Here is a 19373-nt window from a genome sequence, read left to right on the forward strand (position 1 = left end):
ATTGTAGTGCTAGAACTGCTGTATAGGAATAGCCAGGAAATGGGAACTGCCACATGGTGCATTATGGGACATGTAGTTTGTAAAAGTAAATACCAAAGTTCCAAAGCCTTGGTAACGGAAAGTAAAGACAATAATATGAATAGGTGTTGTCCAGGGAGTATTACGGAAACAGTGGAGTCCCAAATAGTCCACGATGGGTGCCAATTGGTGCGCCAGTGGCACAATCGTGACACTTTGTCTAGTTTCGCATGTAACATTTTTTATGTTACCCTTTCTACAGTTAATGGCTGGTGGCAGTGGTTTACTTTTTACTTCCATTTTGTGTTTTTACCGGAGGCTGCCTTCGCAGCCACGATAAGGCACCCATGGGTGCCCATTTCATCAAAATTGCCCGGTCTTCTTTTTTCGCCATTTTCTGACTGGGTTTGGTCTCTTGGTTCGTTTTTATCTTTGGAGGGATTCACAAGTGAAGCCCGCCTCTGGCACCAGTATGTCTGGCAGTGGCAGGAAGTGAGGGAGGTGCCCAAAACTCCCTGTGCTTAATCCCCTTGGTTACAGGAATGCACCCAAAGCTGATTGGCCGGCTGGCTGTCCAGCAAGGACAGCCACCCTGCTGTGTGATTGGCAGCTAGGCTGGAATTAATGGGAGAAAACGGCATAAAAGGCAAGGCTTTTTGGCTTGGAAGGCAGAGTCGACCACTGGACGAAGGAATCCGAAGAAGAACTTGGAAGAGACACCTGCTGGAACTCCTGGACCGTTGGTTTGCCCTGTGAAGTCCTGCTGCTGTGCTGCAGCTCCAAACTTGCCTCGACTAGAGAAACCCTGCACGGACGACTTCTCCCTTTGGGTTGGTGGGCCAATTAACTCCAAAGTAAGCCTGTCTGGACATCCTCTCGAAGCTGGTTGCATTTCCACTGCAGTTGCTGCTGGAACCGAAGAGTCAGGGAGAGGAACACCAGATTGTGTGCGTTGCTTCTAAGTAGGACCCGTACGCTAGGAAGATCCTCCGGACTTCCCTGATGCAGGACTGACCAAGCCTGAGCCACCTAAACAGAGTGCTGGACCCCAGATGCGAGGAAAGTCAGAAGTAGTATCCGAGAACTGCGGTGTTGCCATTTGCTGTCAAACACGAGGGGCTGAAACGCTGAAGGACGGCTGAATTGATGATTGCCCATGAGTCCCCAGATGTCCTCCCTCTTGTCCCCACGACTGAAGCACAGGAATAGCAGGATCTGCAGAGCTGCACAGGAACAGAAGGCAGCTGGAACCATTTCTTCTAACCAGATGTACTGTTCAGTCTAAGAGAACTTACCTCTTGTTGTGTAGCCTTACTCGCTCTCAGATCTTTCTTGGTTACTTTGCAGAGTTGCTAAAGCTTTGCCCTAAACAAGCCTCCCAGCTTGTGGCCCTTCAAGTGTTCTATTTTCTACAAACATATCTACAAACATTGTGCAAGACCTTTTACCTACCTGCAAAGAAGATCTTCAGCTCCCCTTGACATTGTGAAATTAACATTGGCTGTCCTGGCTCCCTGAGAGACTCCCATTTACCTCTCACTTTGTGCTTTGGAAGGTGTTTAAAAGTACTTGCCTATTTATGAGTTATTTGTTAACCTTTGTTTTATTCCTCTATTCTAACGCAGTATTGCTCTAAATGTACCAGTGATAAATCAATGTCCACAGTGTCCTAGCTATTTGTCACCTGAGCGTGTACGAAGTGTCTGTGTGCCATCCCCAATGGGTCTCATCTGATTTAGAGAAATTGAGTGTGTTTTGAAGTATATAGTGTTACATGGTTTGCTTCCTTTCTGAAGAAGGCTTATATAACTAACTGTGAAATAAATACATTGTTTTATCAGGAAACCTTGAGTGCAAGTGTTTATTTGGATAACTGTATTGTGAAACTCTGTGTCACCACCATACTGCTTGCATTGACCCCTCTTGAGATAAACCTGGCTGCTCGACCACACTACCAACCTGTGTAGTTCAGAGTTATAGCAAAGGTTTGGTCCCTATTGCCAGGAAGTCAAGGTTGTGTTGCACCCACAGAGTACTGCATACAATCTTGCCTAACATCGTCCAAGCACCAGTGACGGCACCGGTTGATGAAGGAAAGGACAGGAGACACTCCAACAAATTGTGACTGCCACAATTGTGGCACTATGGGGTGTAGGAGGATAGGGACAATGGGGTAGGGGAGGACAGTACCCCAACCCACAGTGGTAGTAAAAAGGAGCACCAAGGGGAAGAGGAGGATTTTGAGGAGCAAGAGCTTGAGGCTTTGGGAGGATAGGGCTCTGGGGAGGAGGATTGGGAACATCACAGTGCTGGTGTTGCGGGAGATGGGGGCATTTCGCAAGGGAATGCAGGAACAGGCCTGGGATGGGATTTAATTAAGGGCCGTCACCTCTAGGGCAGAGATTCCAAGGGCCTCAAGGAATAGGACAACAGCAATTTGGGCAAGGCGGTCAAAATCCGTTCCCTTATGGGGCTTACAGGCAGGGAAAACGTGGGCAACAGCCACAGCAGGGCGAAGGAACACAGTTTAGGATGGCGGTGGAATATGCGCCCCATTCCAAGGAGTTACAATTGCGGGGGGCAACCCTTTTTCATTCCCCAGGTCAAATACATATTCTGAATTGGACAGCACAAAGAAAGCACTCGCGTGTCTAATCATATTGACAAACGCACACCCTGAAGAGGAGCCCTTGGTGGAGGCAGAAATAAGAAACAGGCAATTTACGTTTATGGTGGATTCAGGTGCAACTAAATAATGCATTATGGAGGGGAATTTTGCATTATCAGGTAAACCTATTGACACGCAGGGATTCTCTGGGGCTATTTCGGCGGTTTCATACACTGAGGAGTCGGATATAAAAGTGGAAGCGAAGGTAGTACGAGCCACCTTGTTATATTCAGAGAGTTCCCCAGTGAACCTATTGTGTAGGGATCTGCTCAGTAAACTAAATAGAACTATATAATTCACAGATCATGGGGTAGTGTGTTCCACTTCAGGGATGTGTGTAGCTTGAGCAATGGTGGTAATCCATGAAATGGCAAGGAAGTCTGTAGTCGGTGGGGTTCCTGTGGTCCCGGACATTTTTTCTATGATATCAAGGTATTAGTAAAATCAGTTCCTCAAATTGCGACAGTGTTGGCAAGTGCCCACAGATTTTATTTTCCGACCCATGGTGCCACCCGAGATGGTGGCCAGGGACAATATTGTCATTAGATTTAGAAGGACTAGTCGTGTCAGACAAAAGAGTAGTCCTGCTTGGAACAGACCAGGTTGGATGCGTGTGGCTGCAGTATTGTGTAGACCCGACAGTACAATTAAAGGAAATGACTGAGTTATTTGAGGACAGTGAGTAAAATGGGGAGATCATTTTGAAATCTGCATCCCCTGTGATGATATAGTGCAGTATAGGAAGGTACAGAGCCCTCTGATGGCAGTGGTGATCCAGTCGTCTTTATTCTTTGAGGACATGCAATATGTGCCACCACAATTATGGACTGTTAATCCACGTGATCCGGTTTACTGAGAGATGTGACCCAGTACAGATTACATTGAAGTCAGGTGCCTAGCACAATCAACCAGTATGTGGATGATCTGCTGGTATGTAGTGAAAATGAACCACAGTGCAGGAGGGATTCTGTTGCATTATTGCAATTGTTGGCTCACTAAGGGTAGAAGGCAGATAAAAAGAAGCTACAATACTGCCAACAGGAGGTACTACTATACTTGGGACAACTCTGCAAATGGGAAAATAATATTACCAAATAGGGCGACAGCAGTACGCGCCACCCCTTGGCCCAGTAATGTCATGTAAATGCAACAATTTTTGGGCTTATGTAATTATTGTAGGGCATGGATCATAGACTATGCAGTCTACTCAAGGCAGCAAAGTCTCAGTGAAGAAAAGAGGACTGGAAAGTAAATTGGAATGGACTGACAAAATGACTCGACAATTTGAGGACTTAAGCTATTTGCACGTCCCCTGGTTTAGCAACCCTGGATTATACACACGTTTTTATTTATTTTCCCACTGTTCGGAACGGCTCATGCATTGACGGAAGGAGACATAGTATATGTTGATGGGTCATAAATAATTGAACAGGAGATAGGACGGAGGCACATGGGCAGTAGTGGTGCACGGTAAAGGGGGGAGAAATAGTGACCACCCGCTGTAGAAAGCGAGACTACAGTTCCATACACAGCATTTCCCATGTTACAACTGGACCATTATTACCCGGGGAACTGATCAGCCCCAGGTTTCAAGGTCCATATGAGGTGGTTTTCTGTACTTCTCTTGCTCTCCGTATGAAGGAGTTAAAATATTGGGTGCATCTCTTGGATGTCCGAAGAGCACCTGAGACGAGGCCAAGCTCAGTAAGGACCTTGCAAAAGAAGATATTTCAAAAGGATCCATTCCAGGGTGGTGTGGAGTGGCACACGCCTCATTTTTCTTTTTTTCATTAGTTTATTTAGTATCTTTTTTCAATGTTTCAATTCTTTTGAAGGTCCTGAACCCGGTCGGCCCTGGTGGAAAAAGGCCCTCTCACTTTCCCTTTCCCTCTTTCTCCTTCTCCCTTTCCCTCTTTCTCCTTCTCCCTTTCCCCCTCCTTCTCCCTTTCCCCCTCCTTCTCCCTTTCCCTCTTTTTTGTTCTCTTTTTCGTTCTTTGTTTCTCTTTCTCCCTTTTTCTCCTCCAGGAATAAGCAAGGATGTCTGTCCGACGTGTTCAAACCTCTGTTATGTAAGGATAAAGTTAAGATAAGTAATTTGTTCTAGAAATTGTGCAGTATATCTTTTTAGTATTATATTGTTTTGTGTGATACTGGTCGTGGTTGTTGGAATGGATGAAGATATGTCTGTTGTATGGGGTGGCCATAAAAGGGGGGGTGGACAGTTGGAAAATGATGCTGGTATGAATAGGTCTATGAAACAAAAAAACAATAAAAAGTCTCACTTTTTGCCGGCCACCCGTACAAGTTTTCTTAGACAAATGAAACTGGGAAGTACGAATGACGTATGCTTTATATAAGGGGTTGAGCTTTGACGCCATTTCTGACATCCAGCATTTAGAAACATTGAATAGCTGGTACTCTGATATGCCCACTGCAGGAAGAAATGTGATAAATGAAAGCTGTTACGTGTGTGCTCTTATCCCGCAAGCATCTGGGGCTCCTAAGGTTTTAGTTCCACATCCAGTCCCAATTACAGAGGCACAATGCCTGGTACGTCCTGCACTACGAAGGATAAAGGACACAATCCAGGCATACAGCGTGCAGTTGACGAGCATTGATCTAGACCCAGCGTTATGCAATGGCAACACGAAATACCGCAATTGTCTACAAGTACTGTATTTACTCTTACGTCCCGTCCCCTTTCCTCCATACTGTATGGGCGTCCCTTCCAAGGGACAGGAGACGCAACATTTTTCACCAGAAAAAACGTTCTTACCCTTTAAATTTAGAGGCGTGCGTGGGCACGGCCCAGGGACCATGCCCTGCCCGACTCCAGCGCCACAAATCAGTCCCCTTTTCCACGTCGACGGGAACGGGTGGAATTCACCAGCGCTCCTGGATTTGGCTTCGACCATGTAATTCCACGCGCAGATACTTCTTCTTTGTCTTTGTTTTGTCTGATCTTCATTCAGGTACTCGGTCCTCAGGCGTCACGCTCCTCCCCGGCGCATGTCGACAGGGTTCAGCAGGTGTCCATCCTGCAACAGGCTCTTCCCTACTTCAGACCCCCACGCCCTCTGCCTAGACCACGGTTGGCAATCATGTTCGGCATGTGACTCGCTATTCTTGATGGCGCTGAAGAACAGACAAGCCAGGTGGAAGGAGCTCTTCCAGAGTTCGCCTCCAGAGGATCTCAAGAACTTCGTGAAGCATCGAACCAGGCCCATGGTAGGGCCGATATTTTCTAGTGCCCCTGGCAAGGGAGAATCCTTCCCAGGGACACTCTCGCGCGGAGGAACCGGCCAGGTCCTTCATGCACCGAGGCTGCTATAGATACTGGCCTTCGGGTCGAGGGATCATCGGATCCTCCCGGGCGCAGTGTCGAGGGACCGAAAGGTTCTTGTACTGGGTCCACACCCGAGGGGCTATGCCCTTTTACAGGCACAATGGCCGATGGGCTACGCCCTAACACCGGCAATGCGTCCGATGGGCTACGCCCTAATTCCGGCAGTACGTCCGAGGGGGATGCCTAAACGCAGCTCTACTGACCCCCGGGTCAAAGGTGTCGCGCCTACCGGGCCGAGGAGCAGGGTAGGCCCAGCGGGCTGAGAAACACGTGGCAGGCAGCTCGACGAAATAGCCTCAGCGCCAGAAAGGGGCACCCATCCAACGCCATTTGGCGAAGAACGAGTGTCGAAGTGGGACTGGCTTCAACCAGGTACGTGGCCTACAGTCTACCCTTCATTTGCGCAGGGCAACTTTCCTTTGCGTCCATATGGACAGGGTATGCAGCGGCCCCAGCAGCCCCCCACTACCCCGTCAGAACCCCCTGCCACCTCTTTGGCCAGTGAGGAGGTGCTCTTGGAGAAGTTTCTCGTCCTCATGAGGTCTCCTCAGATGGGGGTTATCATCAAAGACGCAGCCAGGGAAGTCCTCGCCGCCATGCTAGAGGCACCACATACGCCTCCATCGGGCCCCCAGACCTCGGAGCAGCCGCCTCCTCCGTCTCCACAGCCAACTCTGCAACCTCTGCCTCCTCCTCAGCCTCCGGCTGCTGTCCCTGTACCCCAGCCTCTGGCGCCATCTACTCCTCATCCTCATCCTCCTCCTTCACAAGATCCACCAGATCCGCAGGATACGGACGAGGAGGAGGATCCGGACATGCCATCCTCAGCCAGGGCCTTCCATGAACATCTTGCCGGCCTGAGGGAGTACCTGGGCCTCCCCCAACCTGAGTTCGAACAGCCGGCAGAGGGGGTTCTAGCTGAAGTCCTCACAGGGGTTCCACTGCAAACCAATGTAGTCTCCCTGGTCAAGAAGGGTTGGCTCAAGCCCCACTCGGTCCAGCCAGTCAAACGACGCCTGGATGCCAAGTACAGGCAGATGGAGGGGGTGATACACTCTTACTTTCTACCCATCCTCAGCCACACTCCTCTGTGATCGCTGCTGCATCGCTATACTCAGAGCCTCAGTCGTTGTCCTCCTCTGCGTCACTGCTAGGCAAGGAGGAGAAGATATTGGAGGCATACGGCGAGAAGATCTACTCCAACGCCTCTTTGCACCTGTGTCAGGCCAACGCAGAGGCCATGCTGGCTGCCGCCAACCAACGGTTATGACGGGAAATTGTGGACTTTCTCCCGGAACTCCCCACCCAATGCCAATCGCGCTTTAAGGCGGGGATAGTGGAAGCCAAGCTTGTGGCGCATGACCTCATGGAATCCACAGTGGCTCATATCGATACCTCAGGCCGTGCCATTTGCATTGCCACGGACATGAGAACAGCCTGGCTCCAGGCTACGAAATTCAACCCGGATGTCCAGGAGCGCATTCTAAATCTACCGTTTGAGGGGAGGGACCTCTTCCACTCCTCTACGGACGAAGAGCTGGACAAGAAGAACAGCTCACAAACGGCAAAGTCTTTATTCTTACAAGGACCACACCCAAATTGTACACCCAATCTCAGCAGTGCTTGGAAAAGGGTCGTACATATGGAGGGTTCCACGGCTTCCAGTAACGCAGATCCAGACGGCCGGACCGCTCTCCTTCTCCGATCCATTGCAAACAACAAAAGGGGGTTTAGGGGGATTAAGGGCTTTTTGCAGCCCCCCTTCTCAGCGTCAGCCTCCGAGGGATAGAAGGCATGACATGCCCCTTCGGGGTCCACGTATCTCCGGTGGAGGGCAGGCTTACTCTCCATGCACAATTCTGGCACCAGAATTTTGCGGACTCCTGGTAGTATCCACGGGGTAACGCCTTCCTATCCCAGCCTCTCCTCCCGCCTCCCCTACACTCCCACAGGTTGGGACAGCAACTCTAATGCCGGTGATCCGGTCGCTCGTAGAGAGCCATGCAGTGGAGGAAGTCCCAGCCTCCCAGCAGCAAGGCTTTGGCTTCTACTCCAGGATTTTCGCATTCAGAAGAAGAACCAGGCGGGCCTGAGAGTTGTGCTGGACCTTTCCACACTCAACCTCTCCCTACCCTTGCAAAAATTCAAGATGGTTACGCCAGGTTTTATAACTGAAACATTGGACAAGGGAGACTGGATGTGCTCCCTGGAACTGAAGGACGCGTACCTACACGTCCCGATTTGGCAGCCCCATCATTCTTTCCTATGGTTCAGGATCATGGGCTACCATTTCCAATACAAAGTCCTTCCATTTGTCCTCATCTCGGCCCCAAGGATCTTTACCAGACTCATGAACGCAGTGGTGGCCCTCTTTAGAGTGCAGGGCCTCCACATCTACCCATACCTTGTCAACTGGCTCGTCACCGCTACATCTCCGGAAGCGGTTCGCCACTCCTCCCATGCCCTTATGAACACACTGCACGATCTGGGGTTATCGCTCAACCTCAAGAAGTCACTGCTGCAGCCTAGGCAGACTCTGAAATTCCTTGGACTCATTTGGGACACGCGCTCCGTGTGGGTTTTCCCGCCAGAGGACAAAATCTCAGCCACAGCACCTGGACTCGGCAGGAACAGAATACCACCAATTGGTTGGTGCTGAACGCCACTTCTCAAGGGCAAGGTTGTCCTCATCTAGACAGACAACTCGACCAGCATGTACTATGTCAACAGGCAGGGAGGCACCAGATCCCCCTCCTCTGTGCAGACTGGCGATCAGCATGTCTGAATGGGCCTGGAAAATGACACTTTCCTCTCGGTAGTCCACCTCCCGGGGGAATCCAAACTGGAGGCGGACAGGCTCAGCAGGCTGGGAGCAGACAATTATGAGTGGCAGCTAAACACCCTCTTTATTCAGGCGATCTTCAACAGGTGGGGTCATCCCCAAATGGATCTTTGCCACCTAGCACAACATGAAGTGTCCCCAGTTCCCATCTTGGCAGGGTCCGGGCCCCGGCTCTCTGGGCAACGCATTTCATCTCCAGTGGACCGGTATGAATGCCTACGCCTTTCAGCCCACTCCCCTGATCCACAGGGTAATTTGCAAAATCAAGGAGTCTCGCTGACTCCTCGTCATTTTGATTGTTCCATGGTGGCCGACCAGGCCATGGTTTTCGGAGCTTCTCAGGCTATCGGAGGTGCCACCTAGACACCTCCCGATGGGCCTAGCACTTTTTCTGGCTCAGCAGAGGGGCAGAATCATCCATCCCGTGCCAGGGAATCTAGCCCTCACAGCGTGGTAACTGAGCAGGTAACGCTTCGGCACCTTAGCCTCTCGCAGACCAATCTGGAGATCATACAGGTCTCCAGGAGCAAAGTCATCAGGGCCCAGTACAAAAGCAAATGAACCAGATTCTGCCACTGGACAGACTGTAAGGGAATTGACCCCTTGGCCTGCAATGTGGACGGCATGCTCTCCTTTTCGGCACACCTCGCTCATTCAGACGTACAGGTGGACACCTGCCGTACCAACCTTTCAGCCATTGGGGCTTACAGGAACTCGGAGGAAGGCATTTTTCCCTCCTCCAACCCTATCGTCAAACATCTGACTGGTCTCGCTAGGCTCTACCCACCCGTCAAGAGACCGCACCCTGTGTGGGACCTTAACATAGTTGGGTGCCCTGGCGCACAAACTATTCGAGCCAATGGCGTCTGTGGACATTAGGCTGGTCACCATCAAGACAGCCTCACTAGACGGTCTTAGCTCGGCTCGCAGAGTCAGTGAGATCCAGGCGCTGGTCGCCTCTGAACCATATACAACCTTTCACAAGGACAAGGTAGTCATGCGGTCGCACCTGGCATTTCTGCCCAAGGTTCCATCTGCATTTCACTTGAACGAAGAAATAGTTCTTCCTACGTTCTTTCCCGATCCTCTGGACGATGCACAGAGAGTGCTGCACTGCCTGGATGTCAGGCGACCATCCAGCCCTAAAATTCTACTTTGACAAGACCAAGGGCTTCCTCAAGTCGGACGCCCTGTTTGTCACTTTCGGAGGCTCATGGCCAGGTTATCAGGCCTCTAAGGCCTCCATATTCCGGTGGATGGTCTTTGCCATCAAAGAAGCGTATGAGGGCCAGCACAAGCCGCTCCTGGCCAACATGCATGCCCACCCTGTCAGGGCCAAGGCAACGGCCATCGCATTCCAGCACCGTGTCCCTTGGCAAGTCATAAGCAGGGCGGCCACTTGGGCCTCTCCCTCAGCTTTCTGCAAGCATTACTATTTGGATGCTGGCTCTAGATCTGATTCGGCTTTTGGACAGGCAGTTCTCAGGAACCTATTTGCTTGGGGAGGGTCTCCTCTCCACCCTGGGGTTGCAATCAGTTGTAATCGTCCATACAGTATGGAGGAAAGGGGACGCGACTTAAGAGTAATTATAAGTTACTCACTGTAGTGATTAACATACTTAGTCCATAGTCCCCTTTCCTCCATACGTCCCACCAACCTCCCCCCTATTAATACTGGTGTCATTGGGCAATGTTAAATCTATTGTCGACCCGTCAATGGGGACTGAGGTGTGGTGGCGGAGTCGGGGCAGCGCATGCTCTCTGGGCCGCACCGGTAAATTTAAAGGGGAAGGTGTTTTTTTCTGGTGAAAAAGGTTCGGTCTCCCGTCCCTTGGAAGGGACACCCATACAGTTTGTTGGAGGAAAGAGTATGTTAGTCACTACAGTGAGTAACTTATAATTTTCCTTTGGAGGTTACTTGCATGTCAACAACAAATGGTAGGGCACTGCAGTGCCATGCCCGGCAGATGGACTGATCGAGTACAGCAGAGAAGCAATAGCCCAAGTAGGGACTGTGTGCGCAAATATGGTCCCAATACATTGCAACAATGGAGAAGCCAGTGCGAATACATAGAGACATAGACTATGAACTTTGTTTTAGCAATGAAGGAACAGTTCCTGTTGGCGCAAACGCACAGTGCAACCACACTCTTGTGATCCCTGATCTGTCGAAAGGTACATCAGTGATGATAGATTACTACTGGGTTTGTGGCCAACAAGCCTACTTGCACATCCCACCATCCTGGGGGGCAAGTGGTCATTGGCCACCATGCACTCAGTGCTACTAGTAATCCCGGAAGAACACCTGAAGGGAGAAGAAATGCCTATCAAGGTGCCAACAGCCACTCCAGCACCTAAAGAAGCAGAAAGAAACTTGCACATCGCGCAAGATTTTGGTATGCTGCCAGATAAGGGATGATTTCAACAGCGGGGAAGAAAGGAAATTGAACTGTGTCTCAGAGAAATACCTGATGAGTATCGACTTTTTAGCTCAGCAGATACTTTTTTTCATCTTTTTTTGGCTCCTGGGGTACAAGCAGGTGCTGCACTTTTGTACCCCCAGAGGATGCTGAGACTGGGTCACTATCCCACGTCATTGAGTCAGTGCCCAATGTAGGTGTTCAAAATAAGAAAGAAGGTGGCGTTCAGAACACAGATTGGCTATCGCTTGCCTTTGATTGGCTGGGTTCCGCCATCGCTGGGGGCAGCAGTAAAAATAATGGTTCCTGTTATTGTATTCTTCTTGGTCGTCATCTGCACGTGCCAATTGGGTCTCCGATGTTGTGTTAATATAGTCCCTAGTAGTGCAAAGATAATGGTATCAATTGGGGGGGGGGGATCTAAAACACCTTGCCATACATTAAACCGCGAAACTTAAACTAATATTTCTGTGGTTGTATATATGTCAGGTAGGGATGAGTTTGTTACTGTAGAAGTAACGAAAGGGGGGAATGTTGGGAAGTAGCTAGCGCCTTCCTTCATTCCCAAGCGCTTTACAATTAGGCAAGACTTATGACTGTTTCTAGGAACTACAAAAGACAAGGGCGGAGGAGGCGCACCGAGAGCTTTTTTCATGCAAATATAATCGCACACACAGAAATGGGTGGGCACTAAGAGATGGCAGTTATTTAAATATAAGGTACAAATAACTATTAACTGAATACATTTGTAAATGTTAAAACCAATATAGTTCTTAGCCCGGTATGAGTCAAAAATATTCCCCCTCCCTTCCCGGAAAGGATGAAGCCTGTTCTAAAAATGGACTACAGGCATTGCTGTGGTGTTCGCTAGCCCTGGCACAGCAGCACGTAACTCAGCAGCTGTTTGCTATCTGTCAAAAGATCATGGATGCTAAATGGGGATTTTAACATGCTCAATGCAGAATTATGGAAAACGAGGGTTTATTGGGAATTATTGGGCCAGATGAAAATAAGGAGAGTGAATGAAATAGGCGGAGGATTACAGGAAAATTGTTTTTATATATAAAAGTTCATAATGTAGCAGAATGATGAAAAACATGAGCTACAGTGTATTCTTTCATAGGCTAGCAATATATTAAGTAGTATGTCCTAAACCGAAATCCCACCATGAAGAGAGGAAGACTGGATCATCCCTTGGATGGAAGCAGGATGAGATGGGGTAAAGCCATGCCAATATCCAGAGATGCCACTACAGCAAGTTAAGAGTATTTAAGCTCCTGTCTGGCTCCAGTCTGCAGGAGAATGTTACAGTTGAGGAACAACGTTCAGTCAGCAGAGTTCTTTGCTCCTGTCCTCATGTGTGTAAAGAATACATTTCTTATCCTTGCAAGATAGACTCTTGGCCATACTTTCCTAGAGGGGCGTACTTTACTCACCCGTATAATTAAGGGGTACCTCTGCAAGTTTGGCTACCCTTACAGAATGCAAGTTGTGATGTGGAATTGGTGAGGCGTGTGAGGTGTGGTGGTAAGAGAGGTGTGTGGCTGGTTGGGGATTGGAGAACACAAAAGGAGAATATTTTCAGCATGACAATGGATAACGTTCAAGACTATTAAATATACATGCACATTAAATCAAAGACCTAGCCAAACCAAACACTGTGCTGGCAAGCCAGGGATATCTGGCACTCTCCCTATTAAATTGATACCAGCGGTACACATAACTGGCTCTTGTAGCCTTGCACACTGCTTCTTTCCTGCAATTTGCCAATATCACACCCTCCAGTGAATAAAAAAAAGTGCCATAAAAATAAATGTTTTGTGCGGCAAAATTTCCTATTTGTATTTTTTTGTTTATTATTCGTATCGCGCACCGAATCCTGAGGTAACTGGGCGGTTGAGAAACTTGGGGTGGATACATACAGAAAATGCAGGCATATTTCAATCCAATGTAGTGACAAGAATGAGGGACCCTGGTTACAGGTGGGTCAGGAAGGAGAAAAAGCATAGTATCTAGTATGACCAACAAAAGATGAGAAAAATCATAAATAGACAGTGGTCAGTTTACATGGTAGAGTCCGCTTAGTGGAGAGATTTGTTGCTCAGCCAGCTTTTAGTATTGGCTTTGTAGGTGAGGAAGGAGGGTTCCTGTCTGAGGGGGATGGGAATGGAGTTCCATCGTTTGGCAGCTTGAACTGGGAAGCTGGCTTCTCTGGCTGTTTCTAGATTGAATTTCATGAAGCATTATCCTGGAGGGTCTGTTCATGTACTCCAAACTTCAGGATTGGATGGTGTCATTGAACCTTCAGGATGCTTGCTTTCATGTGCCTATCCATCACAAGCACAGCAAATGCCTGAGGTTCGCTGTTGGCGCTTCTCATTATCTGTTTCGAGTTCTGCCATTCGGGCAGACCGCCGCCTGAGTGTTTTCACCAAGTTGATGGCAGTTGTGGCAGTGAGTCCCAGGAGAGTAGGGGGATGTGGATTTGTATCTACCCCTACCTGGAAAATAGGCTAAGAAGTGCCGTTCTCCTGAACAGGTCCTGGAACATCGCTGCATAACATGCCACTCCCGCCACCGACTGGGCTTCTCCCTCAATTTCAAGAAGTCCCACATGATATCTTCTGAAAAGCTCCAGTTGATTGGAGTGGTCCTGGATGCGTCCTCGGAGCAAGCCTCGCCACCCGAGGTGAGGGCTCAACACATTCTACAGATGGTCACCAAATTCCAGAATGCCCAAATTCTTCTGGCCTTGGACTTTTTAGCGGGGTTGTTCAGCCTTATGGCATCCTGCATTTTACTTGTGCCAGAGGCTTGTCTGAGAATGAGATCCCTCCAGTGGGTTCTCAGGTTCCAGTGGTCTGTTTTCAGGCGGATGTCGGATCTACTTCAGGTTCCGAGCACGGTCACACAGGCTCTCCTGTGGTGGGCTTGCGATTACAACATTCTGAAGGAGGAACCTTTTTGGCAGCCTTGGCCAGAGATGACCGTAGTTACGGACGCCTCACTCATGGGACGGGAAGCTCATGCCACTGATTTGCAGTCAGCGGTCGTTTGTCTCCATCAAAGTCCAAACGACACATCAATCCTTTGGAGCTGTAGGCGATCAGACAAGCGCTGAAGGCCTTTCTGTCCTCGCTACAGGGAAAGAATGTCCTGATAATGATTGACAACACAGTGGCCATGTACTACCTCAACAAGAGAGGTGGTGTAGGGTCACTACCACTGTGCAGAGAGGCAATGCAGCTCTGGGTCGGGGCAATTGAAGAAGGAATCGCCCTAGCAACACTTAACCTGGCCGAAGAGGAGAATACAGCGGCAGATGTGCAGAGAAGGAAGAGGCACAGTCTCCTACGAGTGGTAAATGGCTCAGAAAGTCCTTCAAGAGATCTTGGCCCTTTTGGGTACCCCTCGGGTACATCTGTTTGCATCCAGTGCCTACCCGAATTGCAAGCTATTCTGCTCCAGGGGAATTTCCCCCTAAGAGGAGCTCTAGGAGACCCAGTCGTATAGGACTGGGAGTTTCCACTCCTGTGCACCTTCCTTCCAGTCCCTGTCAATCCTCAATTCAGGAGGTCGAGTAAGTTCAGTAAATCCATGATTCTAATTGCTCCGGATTGGGCCAGGAGGACGTAGTACACAGACCTTCTGGACATGTCCAACTGACCACCAATTAGTCTTCCACAAACAGAGGACCTCCTCTCGAAAGAGGAGGGTTGGGTTCTCCATCCAGATGTCAAGACTCTCAACCTTCACGGACGGTTTCTGAGAGTTTGAGATGCAGGGATTGGGACTGCCTGGAAGACGTGATGTTTTGCTTTTGGCCAGAAGGCCATTAACAAAGTCTCTGTATCGCTGCGGTCGGAACAAGTTCAGCAGCTGGTGCAAAGATCAATACGACACGCCTATGTTCTCATTCCGGCTGCATCTAGCTAATCTGGGCTTCCAGGTCGCCACTGTCAAGTGTTAGATTTTTAATTGCACATCTGAAGAAACCTCTTCCTTTGGGATGCTGCTAATTATTCAATTTTTAAAGGGGCTCACAAATGTGTTCCCTCCGGTCCCATTTGTAGTCCCCGTTTGGGACTTAAATCTAGTATTAAAAGTTCCCCATGTGTGTTCCTTTTGAGCCTCTTCCCTCTTGTCCGTTGAAGCTACTGACACAGAAACAATTCTGTTGATGGTTTTAACATCCACCTGCAGAGTGAGCAAATTACAAGCTTAATCATGCAAGCCACCATTCACAACCTTTTACAAAGACAGTTGTCTTGAGAGTTAGACCTACCTTTCTATCGAAAATGGTGTCTGATTTTTATATTTCACAAAATGTTTTGCTAACTTTTCCCCTCCTCCACACCCTAGTAAGGAGGAAGGAAAGACTGCACAGACTAGACCCTAATAAAGTTCTGGGTTTCTACATCTCATCTTGTTAAACTAAGGCAGGATGGACCACCTTTTGTCGATTACACCAGGGACATAAATTGGGTCTGGCAGTCACTTAACAGACTTTATTCAGTTAGATAATTCAATGCCTCACAGAATGTTATAGACTAGCAGGGAAGGAAGACACAGTAGGTTTACAAGCTCACTCCACAAGGGGCATGGCTACTTCTACCTTACAAAGAGGGGTGCCTATTCAGGTCTTCTTTGTGGCAGCCACTTGGTCGTCTGTTCATACCTTCACAAAGTATTATTGCTTGGACTCTGCTTCAGGCCAAGCAGCAGGATTTGCAAAGGCTGTTCTACACTCCATTCATGACACACTGATATTTATTATTCTTTCCCGAAAAAATTCATACTCCCTCCTCTAATTTCATACTGCTTTGAGAGTCTATCTAAAGATGAGCAATACGTGAGAGGAAGCAATCTATTCGAAGAACAATTTACTTGGCCCTGGTAAAGTTCTTTCGACTGGATGTTCCTCCCACGTATTCCTCATCGCCCCTCCCAGCCTACACCGCAGTACAATTTCCGTGTTTTACATCATGCGTTCCTTGAGCATCTGATCTTGTTTGTCTACACGAATGCTGGTTATCCTGTGGGAAGAAGGCGAAAAGGCTGAAATGAAGTAATGGGTGCGGTGCGTGCTATTTATACGATCGATGATGCCATGATCGAAGGGAGGCTGAGGCCTTCTAGGGACATAGAGTTGACGATGATGACGCACAGCACCCTCTGCCTAAATTATTTTTCCGAATGCTGGAAGGGAGAGGACTAAAGATGCAGCCTCCAACACTAGGTTATAGGCCCTGCACCCACCTGCAAGCACTGTGCCTGCCTATTGACTGATGCTTGAATCTCTGGAGCCGAAGCCCTGGATCCAGAAGGCAGAGCCGGCATCACCCGAAGGCAACAACCTAAGACTTCTACCTGTCTTGGTCATTCCCGTTGCCCCCTGCTCAGGAGAATGATCCTCTTGGGCTCCTCAAGAAGATTCCTCAACATGCCCGCATTCGTAAGTCTCCAGATCAAGATGGCCGACGCTATACCTGCAGCCTCCAATACTAGGCTATTGGCCCTACAGCCACATTCAAGCACAGTGCCTGCCGATTTGGCATCACACAAAGGCAGCAACCTAAGTCTTCGACTTGTCTTGGTCTACCTGGGTCATGGATGGGCCCTACACTGGGCATTTACTGTTGCCTCAGCCGTCACTGCCTTGCTCTGCAGTTAAGTCTGCCTTTGTGCAACATATCCCTCCCGAGTGCGCCCAGACTCTCATAACGTAGTTGCCGCCACCCGCTGCACTGGGTAATCTCATCCCTGCTCCGCCCATTTACACTATGCTGTTAATCTTTCCTGCGCAACTGATCTTTGTCCCACTAATGCTGGTTAGGGCTCATTCTTCTAACTCTGTTTTCTACCTTGGCCACTGTAAAAGGAACCCCAGATCGCTGCTTCCTAGGACTACCAGCTTTATGCGGCATTCATAATATGCCTGCTTCTATCCTGATTTGACTTGACAGGTAATGTGTCTTGGCCCACAACGTACTCACTGCCTTTCTAGCCCTGTGCTGAGTTCTGTATTTACCAGCAACTTAGACTTTGTCCCCCAGTCTCACGTTGCATGTGTATTGACCGCAACCTACCTATTTTTGACCTTCCATACCCACCTGTTTGACTCCTCCAGCCTGACGCTGCCATGATATGTGCCTGTAACACACTCAACTTGACAATTACAGCCTTGTCCTTGTATGATTCCTCTGATTCCTGCTGAACTTTTAAGTATTGCAAGTAACTTGTTTTGATTTATGTATACATGATGTAGCTCCCATTCCATGAGGAGTGGCTTTGCCAGACTACATACCTACTTGATTGTCCTTTTTAGCCTCCCTCCCTTTTTTGTTTGGTGCGCTGCTATAAATGCCAAAAATAAATAAATAGGAACATGTGGAACGAACATCCAGTCGAAAGAACTTTACCATGGGTAAGTAACTAGTTCTTCTCTCTGCACCTGTAACTTTTCATTACAGTGACAAGCCTATAGTTATGGCTGGTGGCAGTGGACTTGTTCTACCGACTTTTGTGCATTTTTCTACCGCAGGTTGTATTCACAGCTGCAGTTATGCACAGGAGGAACACCTTTATTCTAACATGGTGGCTTCTTTTTTTTGCAATTTCTTGTATGATTTTCCTTTGTTAGCCCTTGGGAGAGGGGAGGTCTGAATGTTAGTTTTGTCTTTGGCAGGAATACTTTGTGTAGCCCACCAAGGCTCTTAAGTGTCTGCGAGGACAGGAAGCAGGGGAGGAGACCGAAACTCCCTCGACTTTTTTTGACTGCTGGTGTGCTTGAATGGGACCAATTCCTACAGGGGGGCTGATTGGACACCCCCCCCCCCCCCGCACCCCTTTTTTCCGTAAACTCTATGGAGACTTTGCAGAGGAATTAATGGGAAATCCTGATAAAAGGTGAGGTTCCTGAGGCAATCCGACCACTGGAAGATCCGAAGCAGAAGATGACCAGAGACGGTGGCAAACCCTTCCAGTAACCGCAACGAGGCAACTGCTCTCCTGACCCCATTTTCTAATCGACGGATGAGCTCCGAATCAACAACTCCTTCCCTTTGGCTGGTGGGACCTACTAGCCATAGGATGAGCTGCAGAACGAGCCATACCTGACGTGCTTTGACCTTCCAGGGCTGCAAACCGCCAATACAAGGGGTCCTCGATCCCAATTGCAGTGCATTGTCTTCCAGTGCGCGAATCCTCCCAGAACTTTGGTGAGCTCCAGTTGGACCTCAAGAGGCAGGATCCCCCTCTCAAAGTCCCCTCACCAGAGTGCAGGACTGCAGAATCGGCGGATCGAGCAGGGGGTAACCGTTGACTATTGGAGCTTGTAAAAAGGTGCCAAAATGTCAGACCAACATGAGTCCGAAAAATTCCTTGCTGAGGGTCCTTTCTCTGCAACATCCTTTCCAAAGTCTCTCCTTTCATCACCAGACCAAGGAAACAAGAGACGGCATCCATCGGTGCACCACAATAAAGAATTCTGCTGCATTTTCTTGAATACTCCTAAGTTACTGTGGGTCTCAAGGTAGTACTTTCCTCAAGTCGATTTGTCACTCTCTTGTCACTGGAGTGCTATATTCAGAGGTTGGGTATTCAATGATACCCCTTTCCCAGGTCTAGCAGCTTGTGCTTCCATAGGGCGTGCTTTCCACGGTCACTAACTTTTTTTCCACTAAAGCATCCTACTTGAAAGTAACTGTGGAGCCTTGCTTTTCTGCTGTTACATGACTTTTGCACCCTCCTCAACTGACTTTGAAGAACTCTTAACTAGTCGGGGAATGGACTGTTAAAGTATTAGAATCATTGAAAAGTATTAGAAATTAGTACATTGCTGCTGCTAGTGCTGAATAAACTTTTCCTTACAAACGAACTTTACTATTGAATGGAACTGTCATTTAACTGTGTTAATTGCCGGTGAAAGCCACTACTATTGAAGCAGTCACCTGAAAAAGTGTTGCTTATGTTTCCTATTTGTGGTTAGTCTAAATATTATTTATCTTTGCCTTGTGTATATAAAATACATGTATATTCTATTATAACTACAAGTGTGAGAGTTTCTTTGGGCTGATG

At 48.6% G+C, this 19373-nt stretch overlaps 1 protein-coding gene across 15 annotated transcripts in view; it reads left to right on the forward strand.

Moving 5' to 3' along the window:
* The window catches only part of ZMYM4 (zinc finger MYM-type containing 4), a 1943772-nt gene that overhangs the window by 1095668 nt on the left and 828731 nt on the right, over positions 1–19373 (forward strand). The window lies entirely within an intron of this gene.

Source organism: Ambystoma mexicanum, chromosome 11 (genome assembly GCF_040938575.1).
Source record: "Ambystoma mexicanum isolate Mex_15411 chromosome 11, UKY_AmexF1_1, whole genome shotgun sequence".
Classification (NCBI taxonomy): Eukaryota; Metazoa; Chordata; class Amphibia; order Caudata; family Ambystomatidae; genus Ambystoma; species Ambystoma mexicanum.